The 25,620-nt window shown below is 41.6% G+C and overlaps 1 long non-coding RNA gene across 1 annotated transcript in view; it reads right to left on the bottom strand.

Annotated features, from left to right (window-relative positions):
- LOC308458652 overlaps nt 1-24,696 on the bottom strand; it is a 92,019-nt gene extending 67,323 nt beyond the window's left edge. The window contains exons 1-2 of the long non-coding RNA XR_013977608.1: nt 24,652-24,696; nt 19,389-19,538 (exon numbers count right to left, since the gene is read on the bottom strand). This is a non-coding gene — a long non-coding RNA (uncharacterized lncRNA). The remainder of the gene's footprint in view (nt 1-19,388; nt 19,539-24,651) is intronic.
- Nucleotides 24,697-25,620: the final 924 nt, after the last annotated feature.

The following is a 25,620-nucleotide window of genomic DNA, read 5'->3' as shown; positions in this document are numbered from 1 at the left end:
CTGTGAGATGGTGAGATAGGTAACCCCCAGAAAGTTCCATATCTGAGCAAGAATTCATGTTTGGTTCTTTTTGGTCCAAGTCACTGTTGCGTAAGGAAATGGAACTGATAACTATGACTCTCTTGATTGAGACTACAGTATATCATTCGGAAACCTGACACTTTGAGCAGTGTCAGATTAAACCCTGTGGAGGGAGGCTTGCAAATTATCTCCTAATTTTTTATTATTTTTTTTGTAATTTTCTTTCAAGATCAAATCAATATTATTTTGATCCATTGTCACGGGACCCCTAAAAGGTGTGGGGCCCATAGGCCAGTGCCCACTCTGCCTATCTTTTAACCCAGCAATGATTTTGAGGCTTCAGAATATTTCTGGATTCCCACCTTCTGGGGGATGGCTAACTCTCAGGTAGGACCCTCTGACAAGGTCCAGTTCAGCTTTGGCTTGTTCGAGTTTATATGCCAGGGGAAAGTATATCCGTCTGCCCAGCAGGAGTAGTCCTGTTAGGTGTGATGGTAACACACTGCAATATTTAGTTGCTATTCCCTCTTGTAAGTGCCTAAGGAACATCTTACACTGAAACAATAAATGTATCATAGTTATAAAGTTTAACACAAAGTATAGCAAGTACCAGAAAAACTCGATTACAGTTGGCAATCTTGCTTTGGATGCCTTTTATTAAGTGGTTTCTATAATTTAACAGTAAGAATTGATTTGTAACCACTAATCATTTTGCTTCCAAATTGTCAACTGCATCTCATCTCTTGCAGAATCTAATTATTAATCGTATACAAAGGGAGATGACAAACATGCTGCTATAATCACGTTGATTATATCATGGCAAAATTGAAACATTTTCACTTGATCTATTAATCAATATGGTTAGCAGTGTTGCTCAGAGCTCATTAAATGTTCATTGCAGCTCAGGAAAAAAAAGATTAACTATAAATATTTCAGCAAAATAGAATTTTTTACATGAGAACAAGAGGGCATTGTTAATCTCTTATTTATTATAGTTAACACTCTATAAACTCTTCCTTGGTGGCAAATGGAAATGGAGCCCTTCTTGGGCTTGATATTTTGGGATTGGAATTAACAAACAGGAACAATGGGGAGAAACAATAGCTTTGAAAACAGCTGTGCTCCACATCTGCACAGGGAAGATTTTTGGAAATAAAGAAAAATGTTCAGAGTTGTTTTCCCCCCTCACTGCTTAGCAGTGAAAATTCTCTCTGCCTACTTCAAAATCTATAATGTTGATGGTTTAATAGCAGTACATGTGAAAAGGATATAGGGGTCTTGATGGACCACAAGCTTAACATGAGTCATCAGAAAGAAAGCAAAAAAAAAGCAAATGCTATTCTAGGCTGCATCAACAGAAGTATAGTGTCCAGATCAAGGTAAGGAATAGTATCACTCTATTCTGCTTCAGTAAGACCACACCTGGAATACTGTGTCCAGTTCTGGGCACCACAATTTAGGAAGGGTGTTAACAAGCTGGAACGTGTGCAGAGGAGGGCAACCAAGATGATCAAGGGTCTGGAAACCAAGCCTTATGAGGGAGTTGGGGATGTTTAGCCTGGGAAAGAGGAGACTGAGAGGAGGCATGATAGCCAAGAACTGTCAAATGGAAGTGGGAACAAGCTTGTTTTCTCCTGGTCCCTCAACTACCTGGCAGTTAGAAAGACAAAGAGCAGAGCTGAGGTGTGAGCTAGAAGCTAGAAGCAGGCTGGGAAGCCAGAGAGACAGAGGCATGCCTGATCTCTGCTTGAATCCAAGGCTGCGGCTAGGGGAAACGCAATATCCTCTTGGAGTGTTAATGCTGTGAGCCCCTCCATTGTAGGTTCAGGTTGTCTACGTGTGTAAATAAATCATATATCAGAAAAACACCAGTCTCCACTGTTCATCATTCAAAGGAAACCAAACCCTGGGGAAGAGCCTGGAACCTCTGAAAACTCACACAGCTCAGAGAGTGGGGTGGGGTGCAACAACACAATCCATGCGGTCTGAAGGGGGCTTCAGTTGAACACACTTGGAAGCCTCCCCGACAATTGGTAAATCCATATTATCAGGGTTTCCAAGCAGACAGATGTTTCTCTAAGCACTCCGATGCATTCACTTCAAACTCCTCTTCAGAGCTTCAGTTAGAAGTAAAGCCAGTGAGGCTAGAAATGCGGGGCTGCACCAGCACTCCTCCACCACCACTTAAGTTGATTTTAAAAAACTGAATAGGGGTGCTTATTCTTAAAGATGAGGACTGGGCTACATACACACTATATACTTTTAAAGTGAATTCAAAGCACATTCCTTCCCTCAGAGAATAATAATAATAATAATAATAATAATAATAATAATAATTTATTTATACCCCACCCATCTGGCTGGGTTTCTCCAGCCACTCTGGGCGGCTTCCAACAAAACACTAAAATATAATAACCTGTTAAACATTAAAAGCTTCCCTAAACATTCTGAACACTGCAGCTTTATCCCTCACAGAGTTAAAATTTCCTTGACAAACTACACTACCCAGAATTCCCTGTGGGAGGGAATGTGCTTTGAATGTGCTTTACAGGTATAGCGTGTAGGCAGCCTAATTCTCATCCTTAAGAATAAGCAATCCTATTCTAGGGTTGCCATACATCCAGAATTTCCAGGACATTGCCTGGATTTGGCTGTCGAAAACAGTGACCAGGCAGAAATCGCTTAAATGTCTGGGGAAACCCAGATGTATGGCAACCCATGTCGGAAGTTTGTCCGGATTTTCACTTTTTGAAATATGGCAACCCTATCCTATTCAGCTTTTCAGGAATCCAGACTAGAACCATCATTTAAAGCAGGACATGGGGTGTTAAGATTTACAGAATGGACCCAGAACTTTCTGTTTTCTAGAGGTTCCTGAGCCAGCACCACAAATGAATACAGACCTGTTGGGCAGGACGGAGTAACGTTGTTTTGTTCCCTTCCTCATTTGGAACATGAAGGTTCCACCTAGTTTCAATGACTTGTGGGCATCCATAGACCTGTCCTCCATGGTTTTATCTAGCCAATGGATGGGAAAGCTGTGGCCCCCTAGATGGGGCTAGACTACAGATCCTCCCTGACCATTGGCCATACTGGCTGGGGCTGATGGGAGTTGGGGTCCAATAACATCTGGAGGGGCCACAGCTTCCCCATCCCTGAACTAACACCATTTTTAAGAAGAAGAAGAAGAAGAAGAAGAAGAAGAAGAAGAAGAAGAAGAAGAAGAAGCAGCAGCAGCAGCAGCAGCAGCAGCAGCAGCAGCACCACTCGAGCTAGTGGACATCACAACATTTCATGGTAGTGGATTCCATTCATTAATGATGTCTTGACAAATGAAAGAAATATTTCTTCAGACAAGGTTCTGCACCATTTTGCATTCTTATCCCAGAATGTGTGTCGCAAGAGAAACCTGGGTAATTGAAAAGTGCAGTGAATTTGACTCACGCTGCCTGGAGCCCTGGCAACAACTATTTAACTCAAGTGTTTGAAAAAGATTGGAGGGAAAAAATGGTCAGAACAAAACAAAACAAACAAAAGTACACACGGAAAGAAAGAGAAAATGCTTGTTCTCATTGAAGATTCAGGACAAGTGCTTGCAGGTCTCTAAGTAAAGCCAGCAATCCATCTGTGAATATTGCCTCTAATAAGCCCGTGGTACAAACTCGGAACGATTGGGTGCAGAGAGAAATGGAACTCATTTTAATAGTTACTTTTCTATAACAAAGGAGGAGAACTGGGCCAACGAGAATTTCACCATGGGGATGACTTAGCAGCACAGTGTGGGATATGCAAATAACAGTGTGTGTTAGGCATCACCTTAATTTCAGGGTCCTGCTACCTGCCACAGTCGCCTGCAGCATGGCTTTATCTAAATGCGCAGAACAGCTGAGCTTGGAATGGAGGGTGAGAGCAAAGAATACCGTGAGGGACAGCTGCAGTAATGTGTTTACAGGTTCTGTAAAGCAGTATCTCGCCTGTGCAGCTGTTTAAAATCCTGATAGCCTTTGCTGAGCACAGTACCTTTGGGAGCACATCAGCCTGTGATGTCTACCGCAGCCAGTTCATTTTGCATTATTAGATTCTCAGCTAAAGAAACTAGACACTAGGAATGTAGCTAATTCTCTAATCCTTCGCTGGCACTCCCTACAGGACCAGTGAGAGACCAGTGGCGTGAACTTCGGAGGGTCACATTACGCTTTAATCAGAGCTGCTTCTCATATTAACCTCTGCAGAAATGAGATGCTTATCGTGCCCCACTCCCATTGCCATCTCACACAAAGAACATGGACGCATAATATGCAGCTGGTGTTTTAACAGACCCAAGAACAGCCAGATTGAATGTGGAAGGTCCATAGCTCTGTGGTAAAGGGCTCTGTGCTTTCCATGCAGAAAAGAAAGGTTTGGTTCCAATCAGTGCTTTTTTTCTAAAAAAAAATATGTTTAGGGGTACTCTCATTTTCCTACTTATACTGAAATACTGCCCCTCAATGAGGCCAAACTTAGATTCACAAAATGTTTAGGGGTATGTGTCCCTCCAGAAAAAAGGACTGGTTCCAAGTATCTCCAAGTCAGACTTAGAATGTCTCCTGTCTGGAATCATGGAGAGCCACTGATGCTCAGCATAGACAATGTTGAGCTAGACCAGTGTTTCCCAAACTTGGGTGTCCAGCTGGACTACAGTTCCCATCATCCCTGACCACTGGTCCTGCTAACTAGGGATGATGGGAGTTGTAGTCCAAAAATAGCTGGAGACCCAAGCTTGGGAAACCCTGCGCTTGATGGACCAATGGTTTGGCTCAGTAGAAAGCAACTTCTAACGTTCCCACAGATGGAGGCAGAGCACCAACAGCATGTCAAGATGCTGGCAGTTGTATGCCAGGCTGTAATGAAATTACAGTAATAATAATAATTTATTTGGGGTGTCCAGGTTTTTACTTTTTGAAATATGGCAACCCTAATATATGCAAAATATTTAATCATTATGACTCGCTTTTTTGTAAAATGTAATATACCTTTCTTTCCTACTCATAAGTAAAGAGGAGTCTTCTACATCATTTCCTCAGAGTAAGCATTTTAGGCCTGCAACCAATTCCTCCCCCCCCCCCATCCATTACCACTGCAATGTCTTCTATTCTGAAGCTTTCAAGGTCTCAGTAGACAATTACAGCAAAAAGGCACCCCTACACATAGCAATTTTTCTTTCACAGCATGGAGGCCATGTAGTTTGAAATAAGGAAGTTATAGTAACAGGCATTGAGGTTGCAGGTGAAGAAGGGAGGATAAAATGCCAAATAATATCTGTTTCACCACACATTATCATCATCATCTTTCTTTATAGATATATAGCTAGATCTAGAAGGACAACACTTTTTCTTTAATCTAAAAATAATTCCTATCCCCCAAATGTATAAGTAATTAGCAGAGATGAATATGCAAGCTTTAAATAGACTGCTTCTCCCTCAGGCTTTCCCCCTTCTGACCCCATATTCGAGAAAGCAGCCAGAACTTGGCAACATGGATCATATCCATCATCTTCATTGGCTCCTGTCCAGATAACCTTGCATGCAGTGCTGTGTTCTGTGCAGAGCAGATGGTTGGCACCGTCAAAGATGACAGCGCCAATCACCTGTTGGAGGTGGAGGAGAGCGAGGGAGATGGAATTCTGCCTCCCCTCCCCTTCCTCTCTCAAACAGGTGCACCAACACTGCCCAAAGTCACACCAAGCCGAGTGTTCGGCAATGGTACCAGATCTAGTAAATCAAGCAAAGCCCTTTGAGTGGAGGCTAGCCCATTTGTAGAAATAGGTTCTCCTATGCCCTGAACTTGGTACAGAAACCTTTGCTCTTCCAGATGTTGCTGTACTGCAACTCAACAGCCCCAGCAAGCATGGCCAACAGCCAGGATTGATGGGAGTTGTAGGTCTGGAGCTCCCCACACCTGTCCTAAATAAAAAAAGAAAGAAAGATTTTGATATATTAAGTTACTGGGGGTTGTGTGTGTGTGTGTGTTCTAATAAGTGGTCTTGTAGGTGCAGATCTGAAACAAGATCATGTTGTTTATACACCCTGAAAATCTTTCCCAGCTGCTAATGATAGTGTTCCTGGCTGATGTTTTTCCTAGAACCACAGACTCATAGAATTGTAGATATGAAAGGGACCCCAAGGGTCATCTAGTCCAGCCCCCTGCAATGCAGAAATCTCAGCTAAAGCATCCATGACAGATGGCCATCCAACCTCTGCTTAAAAACCTCCAAGGAAAGGAATGGCTCTCTGGTGCTTTATTTGTTGTTGCTGTTGTTAATGGCTGCTGCTGCTACTGTGTGTATTTTTAACAGACACATGGCATCTGAAATATACTCGGAGTTGAGAGTGGATTTCATGCTCTTTATTCAGCTCATAGTGGTGAGGAGAAATGAATGTTCCCCCAAAATATCTGCTTTATATACATTATTTACACAATGGGCCCCACGTGATTGGCTAATTCTGGGATTCACCTGTAGGCCAATCAGGTTGCGGATTCACTTCCACCTGGAGCTGGATTGGGTGGCTCCTGCGGAGCAATCATACTGCTGCATTGTTCTAGGACCAATCAGAGTGCTGCATTCTGAATCCTATTGTTCTAGGACCAATCAGACTGCTGCATTTTGGATCCTATTCAACTCAGTACATAACTGCATCAAAAATCTAATTTAAATGAACTAGAATTAATGGTAATTCATTAACTTGCTTTGGTATGCATACATAATTTAAGATGACATGTGGTTTCCTTTCTATCATTTTCATTTGCCCTCTACTTTCATACGTATTTCAAGATGGCCATTTTAGCAAGTCATTTTGTTTGCTTGAAGGGGTATTCTAGTTTCTATTCTAGACTGGAGACATCTTCATGTGCCCCAAATGCAATGAAAGCATATGTGCATACAGCTTCCCACACTTCTCCTAACCAAGCAAACGTATGAAACAAAACACAATACCATCCAGATCAACAGGAAGCACTGGGCCCTACACATACACAAATATTTCATTCTGCTTTTCCTTCCTCTCCTTTGACAGTATAATCTTTCCATCATTCCATTCATTTGGCCATCAAACCAACATCAAACAAGTGTATTTAGTCCTTTTTGACAAGAGTGCTTCCAGGGAACAAGCCAGCCCAACCCTTCAAGCAGTTGTTTTCCACTTACCAAGCATGCAGGCATCTCTTCTGTTGCTTTTCAGAAACCTTGGGTGGATCTACACACGGGGGGGGGGGGGGGCGGGGACCGCTATAAGTAAGTCAGAAATTAAGTCGTTATAACAAAAGAAAGAAAATGCTATGGGAAATCACGAAGAATTTTTTTGCTCTCTAGAGCCATCTGGTGTTGCATGTTTATAACCAAGTGCTGTGGTGGTTATTGTTTTACTAATGTAGCTGAGTCCCCTGTTTTAGTTGTATACCCATCTGCACTCACTACTTAAGTTCACTATTAGCCGGAGCAATGCATTCTCTTGATTTATAGTGTTGACCAAGACAGAAACAGCAACACTCCCAGCTTAATCATGGTGTCTTCTAGCAATTTTCCTTAGGCCAGATTTTGCCCACAAAATGTAGCAACTGTCCCCCACTTCCCCCAACATAAACTTAGTAAAAACTATCAAATACTGTGAAATACTATCTACCACTGCAGGCCACCCATCAGAGATTGTCAAATCCTAAACACTTATTACAGTGAAATGGAAAAATGTTATATTAAATATCAGTGGGTCTAAAATACTGGTGCTGAATATTCAAGTTTTACAAGAGAGATTCCTGAGGAAAGTTTATGGGATGCATTTGTTTAAGCTCTAGGTCTTTCTTATCCTCATTGGAATAAGCATAAAAGTAAGCAAGTTATTAGTTTATGCTTATCTCTGCTTGCAAATTGCAATGAAAGTTTAAAGCTTTTGCTTCATATTTTTGAATTCCAATTCCCATGTCTACTGTTATAGGAAAGTATACCATGTTTTACTTTTGTCTCTCATGCAGCAAAGGAACTGGCAAAGAGGTTGTAAAAAATTACTCTGGTGTCTGTTTTTTTGTAGTTCAGTGAGCTATCATTTCCCTGAGTGGTGCCTCAGGCAATAATCTGGGACAAAGCTTTGGCAGAACTTCAAAACCCGGAGAAATCAGAAAAGAAAAATTAATGATCACAGTTTTGTTGCGAAGCCTTATCTCAGTTATGAGACCTGGTTACCATCCTAGCTGTTAATATTCAATGCAGAATGATCAGGGGAGTGGCTAGTTATACACCTGACAATAGCTCTTGCTTTTGCAGGAGATCAACTGATGACAGCATAACTACCTAATTGTGAGTGAATGATTTTGTGTTATACTTTAGTGGTCTTTAAGATCACAGCCGTAGGCCGCAACTCTGCACATACCTACTTGGGAGTAAGGCCCATTTCACATGCAGTGGTACCTCTGATTACATACTTAATTCGTTCCAGAGGTCCGTTCTTAACCTGAAACTGTTCTTAACCTGAAGCACCACTTTAGTTAATGAGGCCTCCTGCTGCTGCTGCGCTGCCACTGCACAATTTCTGTTCTCATCCTGAAGCAAAGTTCTTAACCCAATGTAATATTTCTGGGTTAGCAGAGTCTGTAACCTGAAGCGTATGTAACCTGAAGCGTATGTAACCCGAGGTACCACTGTAATGGGACTGGCTTCTGAGTCAACCTGATTAGGGCTGCACTGCATGAACATCAGCCACACTCATGGCTTGATATGAAACTAAAGGGCATGGTACCACTTCCAACAAGCCTCAGCCTTATCATCGCCTTATCATCCTGCCCTGCCTGATTGCCTGCCACCGTCCTGCATAGCTTATACTGATTTCTCCTCTCCAATAGTGGGAAAGACCCCCATGAATTCTCCTGTTAAGCTCATAGGATGAGATCCAACATAATGCTAGCACAAGAAGTTTGAGAGTTGATGTTGCTGTGCTAATGATTCCAAAAATAGAGGGGGAAATGTTATGTGTGCAAAATAACCGAGAGAGAAAATCTCAAGATACTGCAAATGAAATATATTAGTAAAACAAAAGAAAATGAAATATATTAGTAAAACAAAAGAAAAACATGTTTCAGTCTGCAGTTACTTTAAGCCTTCATCAGGGGTTGTAGAGGGGACAATATATCACATAAATTCTCAATAATTAAAGACTAATTATACGTCTATATCTTCTTGATTAGAATAAAATGTAGAAACAGTCTGAAGAGCTCTCTGATCATAGTTAATTCACTAATGACTAAAAAATACAATCTAAAGGCACCCAATTATATAAACTGTAAGAAGTCATGATAAGGCATCAAGGTCTTTCACTAATACACATGACAATACAGGAAGGAAAATTTGAAGCATCTTGAGATTTTAGCTCACTCATTGGCAGGGGGTGCAAGCTGTAGCAGAGGAGGTAATGCACAAAGCTTAACTGTCACCAATAGCAGCTCCACTAAGAGTTGTACAATATTTTGCGCAAGCAAATTTATCTGTTGTGCTGTGCTAAGAATGGTCCCTGTTAGTGAAATGACTGTCACACAAGCTAGCTGCCACAACTGGATAGCAAGTATATAATCTACATGAAGTATACATAGGAAAGCTTTAGTTTCTTGATGATGTCTGTAGCATTTCAAATCGCATCTAGCTCGGCCCTGGTAGCTTGGCAAATACTGCTGTGGCCAGCATCCCATAGTACTGACTCTGAGAATCTTAAGACGTAGCAAACTCTCCGGTAAGAGCAATTGAGAAGCAGCAGCTGTAAATCTCCTAAGTAAATTATCACAATGGCATTTTAGAAGACAGGCTGATGCAATCTGGTCTTTATATCTGTCACCTTTTAATATAATGGGCAACGCTTCCTTCAAGAGGAAGAATGAACAAATAAGAATGTTCCTCAGTCAATTGCTCATAGTACATAGGAAATGTCATTATTTGCATTACGCGGACCATAATTAGTTTCACCTCAGTTCGTTTGAAATGATATCAGAATGGCAATAATCCAAGCTGAATGCTGTATGTAAATTAATTAAGGGACGTTTGTTATTATATTTTGTAACTGGCTAAACCAGAGCTATTAGCTCCCTTAGGCACTGCAGTAGAGAACAGCTGGTCATCTTTTCACCTTTAGAAGAAAATCGGTGTTTGATAATGAAATCTTGATCACCTGCCATCTGCCACCTAACGATCATCAGACACAGCATAATTTGTCAACCTGCGCTCTAGGAGGAAGGCGGGCAAATTGGGCAGCTCAAGTCCATGAATGTTTACTCTGAAGGATGAGCCAATTTGCGCAGTGGGCATGAGCCCAAGGAAGCATACGTAGGGTTGAAGCCATGCAGCACAATGTATGTTTATACAGAAGTAAATCCCATCAAGTGTAATGAGGCTGACTCTCAAGCAAGTGTGCCAGAACATACATGACTTTATTTGGTTCAGTTTCCAACTTCACCACTGGCATTACACACTCGTATTATGGGAGTTTTGTAGATGATTTCCAACACCTTTTAATTTCCCTTGCAACATATTGTGGGAGTCAAATTCCAAAGAAAAATAAAAGGCTATATGACTCAGTTTGCTTCACAAACATTCCACTAACATGACACAACAACCATTTCCATACATTTCTCTCTCATCCAAAAGCCAAGGATATCTTTTGGAAAGTGTAGTACGTCTCATCTTGGAGTATTTCACTTAAAAAACCAGGAATATTTCATAAGGCAACTCATGTTTTCACACCTCACACTAAACTGTAGAACTTTTTTTCAGATCAGGAAAAAGGGACAGCCAGGGAGGCTGAAAAATGCCAGATAAATGTTTAGTCAGGGTGAAGGTTATACACCACTGCCAGCCATCTCACAAGCATAAGGTAAGCTACATCCACACCAAGTTTTTTTTGTTTGTTTTTTAAGTCTAATGTACCATGAAAATAAGACAGGGAACCAGAATCCTCCTTGGCTGGGGAAGAAAACTTTTGAGAAACTGGAGAACAGGTTTAGGCACAGCACTAATTTATATGACATGTGCTCCACATTTCTTTAACTGAGAAGTCCCTTCAACAAATATGTAGACTGGTATCGTCTTCATCTCCCTATTGCAGATGGAGGCTGAAAGAAAGGAGCTTGCCAAAGGCTACTCAGTGAGTTCATGGCTGGGATGAAATTTGAACCATACACTTATGTATATACTCAATAACCATGTCAACATGTCAAGCTGAACCACAGTTTAGTGGAACATGTACAAATGGGAATAAGGTCAAGCAAGCCCTAGGCTCACCTGTTCCTCCTTGTGCCTTCTCTTCCCACATACAGTGGTATCTCAGGTTACAGACGCTTCAGGTTACAGACTCTGCTAACCCAGAAATAGTACCTCGGGTTAAGAACTTTGCTTCACGATGAGAACAGAAATCGTGCTCCAGCAGCATGGCGGCAGCGGGAGACCCCATTAGCTAAAGTAGTACTTCAGGTTAAGAACAGTTTCAGGTTAAGAACGGACCTCCGGAACGAATTAAGTTCTTAACCTGAGGTACCACTGTAGTGGAGAGGGTGTGGTGGTGGTGGTGGTGGTGGTGGTGATATATTACTTATACTCCGCCCACCTGACAAGGTTGCCCCAGCCACTCTGGATGACAACTAACTTCAGACAAATTTATTTTCAGTCTCCCTTCAATACAGCTTGCAATTTCATTCAAACTGTGGACTGTGGTTTATATACTATGTTTAATTTAAACAAGCCAGCTTCACACTTCAAAGTTTGAACCTGACTTTCTTTTGATAAACCAAACTTAATGCTAAACCATGATCCCAGGATTAGACACAATGAAAGTTGAACCACAAAGTACGTGGTTCCAAAGTCCTCTTTTCAATCATGTGGGATTGAACTTGTTCGGACTTGTTCCAGCTCATGGACATACCATGAAACCACTGTTCAGTGTAATGTGTGAATAGAGCCAGTGTATATGCAAGTCTAGTATTGGGAAGGTTGTTTATTGATTCTTTGTATTTTAACTAATGGCTTTCTCAAAATTCACATAGTCTTTTAAGAACCTATGAAGCTGCCTTATACTTAGTCAGGTCCTTAATTCAGCAATGCCAATAATCTGTTCTGGCAGGCAGAAACCTTTCCCAACCTAGCCTCTGTTGTACCACTAAGTTTTGGCTCAACCCCTACTGGTTACTGAAGCACACGACTCATCACAAAGAAGAAGAAAACCATAAGCTCATTTCACTCTGGGTCACTCAAGACAAAGGAAACAAAAGAAGGTGCTAGCTAGAATTCTGTGCGTATAGTTCCATACAATTCATTCCCTCACTGCTGAATCAAAGACAGGATAATTACAGGTAACAGTCTTGTGAACACAGAGATTTCTGTAATTTTATTCTTTTAAAAAAAATCCAACAAGCTATTTATGGTTCACCTTTGAACTCCCATCAGCCTGCCTAATCTGGAATGTTTTAATAACTCTAGAATAAGAAAACTCTTAAATCAATATAAACAGAAATAAAAATAAATTATTAAATATTATCACTGAAGCAACATTAGTGGATCAGTAGAAATTCAAACTAAGTTTAGTTCTCCAGATAAAAATCCCAGTAGTGATTAGGATGGAAATGAAGACTTGCTTTGTGTGTGTTACCCAACAGAATATTAATTTGCTCACTAAACATCAATGGTGGTAATCTCCTGAATTCACACACAGATCACTTTGTTAGTTACACTCACCAAAATTAGGAACATAGCAAGTTGCCTTATATCGAGTTGCACCAATGGTCTATATAGCTCAGTATTTTTTACATTCATATCAAATTAATTTAAAAAATGAAAGTTACACATAAATGAAAGCTGAATCTTAATTTTATGAATGGAATAAGTATTGTGTTTAAAGAAACTGAAACGTTCAGATTTTTTATTTCAGAAAACATAAGACAGCTGTTGTGCTGCAAAGCCAATTCCAACCAGTGCATGATTGTGATACTCTGGAAAAAAGAGGCAACAGCCAACCATCTCAGTCCTGCCTGTCTGAAGCGATTACTCCTTGTAATAGCTAAAGTGAAAGAGCATCTGACAAAATAAAAACCAATAAAGAATGGCTGTCCAGGGTCAATTGCTCACACCTGTATGGCAGCACAGCGAGAAGTGTTTTCTCCAAGGATCAAGAGTGTCACAAATATCTCAAACCTACTGTCGCTGGGGTCAGAAACCTCAGCCCCTTAGTGAAACAAGTCTCTCATTCATTTCACCAAAGGCCTGGTCTTAGGCAGGATTGGAACCAAAGAGAATGGCGTCTGATACTCATGTGTACGTATATAAAAGGTAACAAATCTACTCCTAAATCACTCTTTCTCCAGGGGAAGCAGAGGCCCACCTCACCTTCCCCTGCTGTTTTCTTTTGACAGAGGACCAAGGCAGGATGCTTAAATGTTGGCTCAATCCTTTCACTGCCCACGACAGAAGAACCACAGGCTCTCCCCTTTGCAGAGCTAAATTAATCCACTGCATGACAGTAAAACTGCAACTTTCAGTTAGTAGAATGATAGATTGGCAGTCACACTGTTATGGTGGCTTTTGGGCACCCCATGAATACTCCAGCAGGTCTGTCAGCTGGGCGGTTGGCAATGATGAGTTCAGATATAGCCCCAAGCATGGTCCTGCCTTTAGAAAATATTCGCAAACTTATTCTATGTGCGGCATTGCTATGCCTGCACCGTTTTTTGGGTTTTTTTTGAGGGAGGGGGGAACCAAGTGCTTTCCTCTTCCGATTCAGGCTCTATTTTATTTGCAGACCTCAGCGCACAGCCGAAAGAGGGATTTTTATCTGCCGAGTGAAATAGCTCAATAAATTTGGGGAAGGGCTGTGGAGAATAATATAACAGAGGAGCTGTAGGGAACAGTACATATAATTTCACCTCTTCCTTCATGGTCCACATATGGAGTTGTTTTGCCCCTCATCCTTCTCCAGCCAACTGAATAGTTAACCCTTGATGAACTGTGAAATATATTCACTTTGACAGAAATGTAGGAGCAACTGGACAAGCAGTAGCAGTCTGTGGCATCGCTCGGAATGAAAAGGCAACTTTATGAAAAGCTGAAGTACAGCTGTAAGACTGTCATTCGAGGGCGGGGAACCTCAGGCCCAGGGGGCAGATGTGGCCCTTCAATCCTTTGTATCTGGCCCTCAGAACTGTCCCCAGGCCACAGACCTCACTGGCCCTGCCTGGCCAGAATGTGTCATTGAACTCTGACAAGGCCTTTTCCTTGTCCTGATAAAAAGGAGTGTGAGTAGCTTACTGTACATAGGTGAAATTCACATTAGATACTCTGGCTCCACCCCACACTGGCATATCATAGAGTCATAGAGTTGAAAGGGATCCCAAGGATAATCTAGTCCAACCCTCTGCAATGCAGGAATATGCAGCTGTCCCTTATGGAGATCGAACCTGCAACCTTGGTGTTATCGGCATCACGCTCTATCCAACTGGTTTAGCATGTTCTAAAACTGTGTACAAAAAGTGATTGCCTGATATTAATATCAAGGGAGTTCAATTCCTTGCAAAAGATCAATTCCTTGCAAAAGAATATCAAAGAATAATGCTCAAAATATCTTGTAGTACTCAATTATTTACAAATGAATTTATAATCTGTACTTTCATAAATAAAGCAAAGCAGGATAGAATATGTAAAAATTATCTCTAAAAACATCATGGCAAGCATCAATACTGATTGAATTAAAGAAGAAAATTTGTGCTGGAAAGGCCTGTCTAAACAAAGAAGTTTTCAAAAGACATCTGAAGGAAGGGAGGGATGGTTTCTGACAAACTCCTTGTGGTAGGGAGTTCCGCAGGGTAGGGCCTACCACACTAAAGGCTCGGTCTACAGTGAAGGCCAACTGAACCTCAGGGGTGCGGAAAACCACCAGAAGTACCCTCTCAGAGGATCTCAGTGATCAAAGTGGACCATAAGGGATCAGACAGTTCTCCAAGTTGTTGGGCACAAGTTGTTCAGGGCTTTGTGAATTAACATAAGAAACTTGAAGCGGGCATGGTAGCAAATCAGCAACCAGTGCAGCTTTCTCAGCAGTGGGGTAACATGTTGCCGGTAATCTGCTCCTGTGAGCGGTCTTCACTAGCTGAAGCTTCCCAGCTATAAACCACACTAACATACCCACCATCATTTCTCTAATGAAAGATGTCCTATTCCATAATAAGAATAAGAATTTTATTATTTGTACCCTGTCCATCTATGGTGCTGGAGGAGACTCTTGAGAGTCCCATTGACTGCAAATAAATCAAACCTCTCCATTCTTAAGGAAATCGGCCCTGAGTGCTCACTGGAAGGACAGATCCTGAAGCTGAGGCTCCAATATTTTGGCCACCTCATGAGAAGAGAAGACTCCCTGGAAAAGACCCTGATGCTGGGAAAGATGGAGGGCACAAGGAGAAGGGGACGACAGAGGACGAGATGGTTGGACAGTGTTCTCGAAGCTACAAACATGAGTCTGACCAAACTGCGGGAGGCAGTGGAAGACAGGAGTGCCTGGCGTGCTCTGGTCCATGGGGTCACGAAGAGTCGGACATGACTAAACGACTAAACAACAACCCTGTCCATCTGATTGGATTGCCCCAGCCACTCTGGGCAGCTTCCAACATATATAAAAACAGAAGAAAACATGAAACATTAAAAAACAGGGCTGCCTTCAGATGTCTTCTGAGGGTTGTTTGGTTACTTATCTCCTTGGCTCGCGGGTTGCATAACTCCATACTCTCCAACATTTCTCTGCCGTAAGTAAAAGCAGGGGACTACGGTAAGTCCCCCGCCCCCGAGGGGAGTGGGTGACCACGCAGTCCACCACAACTCCTCCCCACTGGGAAGTGGAGTGGATTTCCAGGATCAAATAAGAAACCGGGACAGCTTCTGAAAATCCAGGACTGTCCCTGGAAAATAGGGGCACTTGGAGGGTCTGCATTAACCAAACCATAAAGTTACCAATGCATGGACCACTGTGGTCAGGCTGTCATAGTCCAGCTGTCAGTCACAGCTGTCTTACCAGCCAGAGCTGGCAAAAAGCACTCCTGGACACAGACATCACTTGGACCTCTAAGTGATAGATCAAGAAGCACTCTCAGACTGTGCACCTGCTCCTGCAGAGGGCGTTCCACTCTATCCAGAACAGGCAGTTGACCTCTCTCTTGGGCATGGGAACACCCACCCACAAGGCCTCTGCCTTTCCAAGATTCTTCCAGTGCACCACTGCATCCAGCCGCCATCACCACCAGAAAAGTAACGCATAAGGATCAGGCCTCCGTCGCCTCTATCTTTCAGTCCAGGATTTCATCAACACTGAGATTCCATTTTATTTTATCATTAACTTGTTTCTTGAGGCACCGCAAATGGAACCCGAAGCAATCAGTCACTCCCACACTAATGTGTGTGGGTGAAACTGCATTAGATACAAAGCACAAACTTGACTCACGTTTCTACGATAGGCGGGCTTTTGTTTTGGGAGATTATGATGTTCAGAAGTAATTCATGGCCAATTTCCTTTAAATGCATTGTGGAGATTAAATGCTCATTTCAAATCAAGCTAGTCATCAATATTTCTGGTGGTGGTGGTTGTTTTACATGAAAGTATCTAGTACCAACATAACACGGAGCAACATGGCAATATGTTAATATGGAGGCTCTCACTGAAAAGTGAGCATTTATCTTGAGCTTTTTGTGTCTGGAACAGGCTTATATGAGAAATAACTACTGTATAGTTCAGTACTAGAGAAATAAAATGAGGTGTGGTGGCTGTCTGGAGCACCTGCTGTTCAGCCGAGACATTTAAAATCAAAATTAAGAATGGGGGCTTTACATAGAAATGCCTCTGACGTTTTCTTTTTTAAATATATATTTATAAATTATTTGTCACAAATGTTTATGCAAGCCCAATGGCAGCATATCCTAAAAGTACAGATTGGGGAGCATTTCCCCCCAGTCAGAGATCTTAGCATCCTGAGCAGCGTGCACTGTTTGCCATGGCCACAACAATTAATTAGTTTTTCTGCTGGGCAGCCGCTGCAGAACAGGAGCTGGGTATACCTGGGTTCCAGCAGCATTTATTCCAAAGCTATGTGCGAACTGGGAAATCAATTTATACTGCTGCTGACCAGAATGGCTCGCTGGAGAATCAGCTACAACGGTGAGTACACACAGTTACAAATAAATGGCACCTCCAGCTTGTTGAGCTTTATGAGAGATGCTGCCAGTGAGCACTCTGAATTGGACTTTTAGGTCTGCCTTTTTAACAGAAACTGGATTCTTTGATATAAAGTGAGAAACAACCTTTCCTTACTCATAAGAACAGCCTTCCTCGACCTGATGCCCACCAGGTTTTGTTGGGGCTCCTCAGTCTGCCCAAGCGCTAAGAGTTGATGGGCAACTTCAAGGCCCCTATTCTCACTTCTTAGGGTTCTTTGAACTGGACACCCCTTCACATAGAGACCTTCTTCAAACAGAGTCCTGTTCTCTGTAAAGCACAACACATGGCAATCCTAGTTAGTGCTGAATGAGATGGATCATCTCATTGCTGATCAAGCAATCCAACGTTTATGTTCTTACGCAGGCAGGCTTCCTCAACATATTGCTGGATTCCAACTCCCATCTGTCCTAGCCAACATGACCAATAGTCGAGGATGATGGGAGCTGTTGTTTGAGAATGCTTTCTCCCCTACTGCTTTTTTCATGACTCAGCTCTACTTTGATGCTGCCATGCTCGTGGGGAGATTAACCCATAGGCCAGTTGTTCCTGTTGTTATATGCCACTCCAGAGGGTTCAAAATATAGGTTTGCAGCTTAACTAGTGCTGAGTTTTCTCCTCCCCCTACACTCACCTAAATCTGTTCTAGGGGTTCTCCCAACCCCCTGAAGCAGATTTTGGGGAGGGCTCAGGACACACACAGGGAGAGAAGGGGGGAGTCCGGCTACACAAGTAGAAATCCTTGGATTCATTAGTTGGCTACTGCCCACAGTCAGGTCCTTTTCAGTTATTTCTGGAAACACAGAAAGACCACTAGTCAAACCACTGCGCTTTCAACCATTCCAGGCTTCATGCAATGATGAAGAAACATATGAATCATCTGCAATCTAATGCCCTTCCATTCATGTCCTGTTTGTGGACATTTGGCTGACCATTGAAAAAAATGGAATCCTGGATTTGGCAGAGTTTACCATTGATCTTGGGACGTGGGTGGCGCTGTGAGTTAAACCACAGAGCCTAGGACTTGCCGATCAGAAGGTCGGCAGTTCGAATCCCAGCGATGGGGTGAGCGCCCGTTGCTCAGTCCCTGCTCCTGCCAACCTAGCAGTTCAAAAGCACGTCAAAATGCAAGTAGATAAATAGGTACTGCTCCGGCGGGAAGGTAAACGGCGTTTCCGTGCGCTGCTCTGGTTCGCCAGAAGTGGCTTAGTCATGCTGGCCACATGACCCGGAAGCTGTACACCGGCTCCCTCGGCCAATAAAGTGAGATGAGCGCCGCAACCGCAGAGTCGGTCACAACTGGACCTAATGGTCAGGGGTCCCTTTACCTTTACCTTACCATTTATCTTATGCAGCAAGACTCTACTTACACTGCCATAGTTTATTACAAAGCACATAAAAGTTATAGCAAATGTCTTGAAACAACAAGTGTTTGGGATTTTTTAACAACTGTATTTTAAATGTATTCAAGAGTGTGCTTTTTATAATAAAAAAAAACTTATGAAAACATATTTCCCCTTGTTGAAATTGACATCTCCCACCCCCACCCTCACCTAGGGATTGGCAGAGGAATTCAACTGAGTTAACATCTAAAGGCAAGCATACCTTATTTCCTGTTCCTAAAACAATACATAGACTGAAACAAAGCCATCCTTTGAAATGTAAACTTATCCAAATTTTGTGGTGCAGTTCTCCATCCAAGTACTGCATACGAAAATATATATATTATTGCCAACTGTGCATAACAACTCATATAGAAGGGAAGGGTAATATACAAAATGCACTACATGTGGGAAAATTGCTTTGCAGAATTATGTATTTGGGGCAAGATTGCTTGGAAAATGTGTGTATTAAGGGAAATTTCCACTGAAATGCTGATGAATATTCATGAGGATTTTTTTAAAATGAAAATTTATGTGGAAAACCAAACTTAAAGTTGAAAAAATGAGCAAATGAAATTGACAGATTTGCCCATTCTTATGTGACTCCATTCCTTCTCCTTGCTTTCACCACCATCCAGCTTTCCCACCTTCCTTTACTGCTACGGTCTTGGCCAGTTTTTTCTTCCGTTTGTGCACAGCCGTCTCCTTCCAGCGCTGCATGCTTTAAACTTACCCAAATCATTGGAGATGTCAACAGCATTGTAGTTCAGAGGGAAGACTTTAATCAGCCTGGTTGAGGCTTTCTTCCGCTCTTGCTGTCCTCCAGCCTTCTTTCCAGCAGTCGCACCGACTGAGATGGAAGCTAAATCATTTCAGATGAAGCCTATAAACAAAAAATGTGCATTGGGATTAGTGCGCTGCTTTTTTTTTTTAACTCTAAACCGCTCCATTTGGGGTTCCAAGATTAAACATGCTGTTGTCTTTTCTCACTCAAACAGCACAATCCAGAACTTGAGCCTGCCATGTCCCTCGTGTGGATCTGCTTGTTACCATGACAGCATCACAATGTTCAGAGGCGCTGTGGGCCTCTGAAATGATTAAAGTTTTCTTTGTGTGATCATAGTTCACCTTATGAGAAAGCTTATTGTAAATCAAAGTGTGGGGGGTGGGGGGAGCTCATGCCAGATAAGGAAAGAAAAACGGCAGTGTTTTTAATGTAACCAGAAACCTATTTCTCAAACTGTATTCAAGACCCACATAATAATTAAAGCAATATTATCTTTCCTTAGAAAAAAGTGCCTGCCACTGGAATATGTTGAGACTGAACTGTGGGAGCGGGCTATGTATGTGATGCAAATCTGCCCCTCTTTGGGTCACAGAACCAAAACTCTGAATCTGCTTCTGATGCAGCTTCAGTGCCGTGGAAATATAGGATGATGGTGAATATTGTTTCCCTACGTTAGCCAAGGTAAGGTAAAGGTAAAGGACCCCTGGATGGTTAAGTTCAGTTGATTTCAACTTTGGGATGTGGTGCTCATCTTGCTTCAGTCCGAGGGAGCCGGCATTTGTCCACAGACAGCTTTCCAAGTCATGTGGCCAACATGACTGAGCCGCTTCTGGTGCAACAGAATACCATGGCGGAAGCCAGAGTGCACGGAAACACCGTTTACCTTCCCGTCGCAGCAGTACCTATTTATCTACTTGCACTGGTATGCTTTCAAACTGCTAGGTTGGCAGGAGCTGGGACAGAGCAACGAGAGCTCACCCTGTCGTGCAGATACAAACTGCCGACCTATCGATCGGCAAGCCCAAGAAGCTCGGTGGTTTAGATCACAGCACCACCCGTGTCCCTAAGCCAAGCCAATGGAGAAAGATAAATATTGTGTCCATGAAGCCTGGTGTTCACAATGGCCAATTTTTATGCACTCCAATTCTTATGCCCCAGCTGACATTCTCTCTCTCGCTGTGAGTGTGTGTGTGTGTGTGTGTGTGTGTGTGTGGCATATTATGTGAGCCATGGTTTATACGGGGCTTTGTGTCGTTTGTGTCACGTGTTCAGAGTGTTTATAGTAGATGTGTAATTGCTACTACTATGGATATTTATTACTCCTAGTATGTTTTATTGTAGTGGATATTTCTAGTAGGTGTTATTGTCCAAACTGCTCTGCTTCCAGGAGAGCCTAGACTAATGTATGAAACAATATCAACAACAAAAGCAGCCGCACATGAATCAAACATTTACAATCCTCACCTCTATTTTCTGTCTCTCTTTTTAAAGGTTTCTCCTTACTTTATTCTTTGAAGAACAAAGGTATGTATATTCCCACATATTTGTCTTCTCTCCCTCGACAGACCTTCACAGACTTATAATCATCTGAATGGTCAACAAATATATATTTGCGCTCTATCAGCTGAGGTCAAAACCACTGTCATAGATAAAGGCACTGATGGATGACAAAGGAGGGGAAGACGTGTGTAAATGGCTCCACGGTGCCCTATGTCTAGCTGCTGCTTGGATCAGCTTGGCATGGTGATTTTACTCTGAAAACCCAAAGTGCTAAGTGTGCCTTAAATGTTAAGTACTGCCTATATATAGATATAGATCTCATAGAAATCATCTACATTCTTAGAAGGCTATTCTATGCATGCTTAATAAAGCCAGGGTATTGTGCAGAAGACACCATAAATCCACATTTCACACTCAGCTTTATTTGCTTTCTTAAAAATTTAAATGTAATTAAATATAAAGATTATGGGTAATGTGCTGCTATGCCTTTGCTGACATGTGTGGTAGTTAATAAAAATGATGCATGCAATCTATACCAGAGACTGAGTCCATGAGGGTAAATTGATCTTTACTGGAGGCTGTAGTCTAGATTTCCCTAGGTGACAACTCGAATATATATAGCAGGATTGAAATTCCACTGTACGCTTGGGCTGGATTGCTTTTTCCACAATGTTACTCCGATCGCCACTAAATAACCTGGTGGCGACCTTTAACATCAAAGCAAAACAAATCAGAAGCTCATAATAGAAAAGTGAGAGGTGGCTAAACTTCATTCTGCATCATTTTAGATTTTCAGAGAAACAGTCAATTATAACTTGCACAAAGTTAACTTTGTTTTGTTGTTCTAAATAGAGTAGTCACAGTTCCCCGCTTAAATATGTGTGTGTGATCAGAATCAGGGGAAATGTAAAAGTTCTGCTTCAGATGAACCAGAAGGTGTTTAGGAACAACCATTTCACCACACAGGCGCATCTAAACTAGTAAGGAGGAACAGGAAGATGGCACCTTCCAGGGTTGGTATACTGGTGCTACACTGTCTTTGTACAGCAAGGCCACCAAAAGAGGTCTTTCTTTTTTATATTCACCGGTCCACAAGTTCTCATTTGCTGGACTATATTCTCTTAATACGAGAACACCTAAGTGGCACATTTCAGACTCCCTAAGCATTTGTGGCCTGGATTGTGAGAGTAAAGTCATTCAACAATAGTACTCCATCACTACTACAATTTTCAATTTGTTCAAAGGATAAACAGGGGAGTTTGTGCAGTATCAGTGGGGTCCTTTTAAACAAATCTCCTGCTTTTTCTGCCTACCTGGAAAAGCAGGGTGGGCTGTCAATAGGTCAAAGAGCTGAGCTATCCTTCCCCAGGATGGTCGGGCAAATATGACTGCTGCTATAAACAAGACAGATTGATAAAGGAGGCATGGAGCCTAGCACCCAGTGGCAGAGCCATGCTTGGGAGCAAAGCTTATCTGTGGAGAGAGATGTCAAGCTGAGTGGAGGAGGCAATGTGTGGAGATCATAAAGTTCCATAAAAGGATGGAGGCTGCCATGAATGGATTTTCACCAGTTTCTCCCTCCAGGTTGAAGCCCTCTCCCATATCACCTCCCCATTCTGTTTCAGAAGATTCACATACTCCCAACAGCATTGGGAGTGGTGGGTGGATGCACTATACCTTTTTGACTTGAAAGTGCAGCTTATTTTTATTTTGCCTTGGTAATATGCATGTTGTAAGCAATCCCTAGCTCCATACAACCTGGATTATAGTCTACTTTTCAGAAGGTTCTATGTTAAATTTTAAAAAAAAAAACCAATCATGTGATTTATCAGCAAGTGTAAAATTGCCCCATCAATTAGTGTAAGACATTATTTATATGATCAAATTATCTTTTTGTTCTGTGGTAAATTCTCCCCATATATGTACAAATTCTGTTTGGTTTAACGTTAGTAGACACATGTAGCCCACAAGAATACAACAACGAAAAAGCTCAGTTTTTGAAAAACTGAAAAGGCGATAAATGCTTCGGTGTGAAGATTCTTGTGTGATGCTGTGGGATAGTTTGCTTTTGATATAACATAGCAATTCCTCACTCATTTGCTCCAGTGCTACATTATTGTGCCAGCTGCCATCCCTAGCCACTAGAATTTTTGAAAGACTGAATCTTGTTATTATACTAGCAGCTCCTGCTATGAATTAAATATAATCCCAATTTCAGCAAAGAAGGAATGGAATCTGTGAAAGCTTTTACAAGACGTGATAAGATAGAGCTGGAAACACAGAGAACTCACAATATATTTATTGGACCTGTATAAATTCTTTTCTGTGTTCACATAGGAGAAAGGCAGGTATATCCTTCAGATCCAAGGCACACAGCTGAAGCATGTGCAATAAATTACAGATTTTGTTCTTCTACCTCTTCCTTATGATTTTATACCAGTGGTTCCTGAACCTTTCCCTCCTTGTACCACTTGAAAATTGCTGAGGGTCTTGGTGAACCACTTAATCATTTTTCTTCCTGTTGTAACAATTGCAATGTGCTGTGCTCAATGCTGTATGGTTTTCAGTTGCATGTTATCGTAAAATGCAATGTATAAGAAAGAAAAGAAGCAGTAAAAATTGACAAAACATTAATTTGAATATTTAGTGTGATGGATGTATCGTCTCCCATCTTCAAACCAGAAATACCCCCAGGCATCTGAATGAAGCTCATGAATCATCAGTGGTCCAGGGACCACAGTTTGGGAACCCTAGGTTTGTGCTATTATTTTATTACAACAGCACAGTAAACTGAATTAATCCTATGAGGAAGACATCCAGTTTTACATGCCCCAGTTCCATGTACTGAATATTGCATATATCTGGGTTTTTTAAGCCAGTTTTAGCTCAATAATTAATTTTAATTCACTATATATCAAGGCAAGACGATCCATAAACTTACAACTTACAAATCACACTAGTGACTGGGTCAAATGTGTGAATTCATCAATTGCATCTATGAATGAGATATTATGGATATGGATCAAACACCACACATAGAACCTTTATGTCAGCTTATGACCTCAAACACAATTATTTTCAACGGAGTCACGTTTAAACTACAGACACAACTGGAAGCTAGCAGTGACACATCTAGTGGTGTATATTCATGTGTTAATGGTTTTTAACCTACAAGACAGTCTATAAATGTGTCAAACAATGAAACTGTGAATTACAATTAGTAAAATCTTTTTATTTCTGTTTATAGAATACTTTTACTATCTGGAAATCATGAAGCAGTTTACAATCCACACACACAACACACACACAGTGATGAGCAAAAGAGAACTTCTTAATTCCTCTATCAATATTTTGCTTCTGCCTTCATCAGTTGCTCTGATAAAAATGGTGCTCGGGTAAATGGCAGGCGTAACTATGACTCTTTATGACAATTTCAAGGTGACAATTATAGAGTTTTGAAGAATTGAATCCTTAGAAGACTGAGGTTAAGTGAGGCTGGTTCTAACCCTTAGGCTGAAGGCACACACACAGTAAGTACAACAAAAAGAATGTAAAAAATAAAACCCAAAAGATTCATATGTATCTGATAGCCTAATCACATAAAAAACCAAGATATCAATATACAGTAAATAACACCAGAGAGCACTACAATGAATCATAATGTAAAATCCCAAACAGCATAAAACATGCTATTCATACAACTACTCACCCATTCTCCCTCTCACCATCCATTACACCCAATGACTACAACCTAACACTCTGCTCCCTGAATGCATCATTTTAGAAACTACAAAAACAAGGCCTTTTTTGTGGACAAACTCTGAATTGATTTCTTTGATTTTTCCAAGCTCCGTGCGTGAATAATTCACATTCCGAATTGAGTCATAGACCAATAGTTTGTTTTTTCTCCCGTTCTCCTCCCTAATAATATTTCCTAGCAGAACTGTTACTGGGTTACTGCTTCTTGCTTATAAATGTCCATGTCCGCAACAGCATCTGATCTACAAGTGGGACATTAAGAGGAAGTGAAAGTGTCCCTATTTTCATCTATAATATATCATATGTATTCTAAACCATTTCCACCCTTCTTCAGCTGGAATCGCCCCCCACAGCTGTTTAAAAAAACAAAACTTCCAGCTCCCGCTCCCACCTCCCATCATGGCTAGGAACAATCAGTATGTTCCTACAAGCTTAAAACAAAAACAAAAAACAAAGATATCATATTCTGAGGATGGTAATGTTATTCTGTTCTCCAGGAGAGGTTTGACACCAAATATTTTAGAGAGACAAGCCTGAAACTAATAATTTATGAGCTTAACTTGTGAAAGTGAAGTATTTACAGCCTGCCCATCACCTAAACAATAAGGTTGGAAAATTGCCCAGTTCTAACCAACCTAGTCTGAAGTTGACAGCAGAAGTATTTATTCTCTGTTTTGCCTGCTCTATCACCGGGGGCAGTGGGGGGGGAGATTAAAAAGTTGTGCACATCTTTAGCCTGGGGACAGGGGCTTTATATTGCAGTTAATGGGCCAACTACAAACAGAAAATTAATTTGGCAGGAATTGACTGATGTTGCTGAACTCACAGAAGCATGGCCCATGTTTAGAGCAATTAATCCTTCATACAGCAAAAAAGGGGGGAGGGGGGAGAGAAAAAAGGTTTTCTGAAGGACAGGATA

The sequence above is a fragment of the Podarcis pityusensis genome (genome assembly GCF_964106645.2).
Source record: "Podarcis pityusensis genome assembly, chromosome: 1".
Classification (NCBI taxonomy): domain Eukaryota; kingdom Metazoa; phylum Chordata; class Lepidosauria; order Squamata; family Lacertidae; genus Podarcis; species Podarcis pityusensis.
Note: the sequence above shows the minus strand (reverse complement) of the source record. Positions and strands in the feature narration are given on the sequence as shown.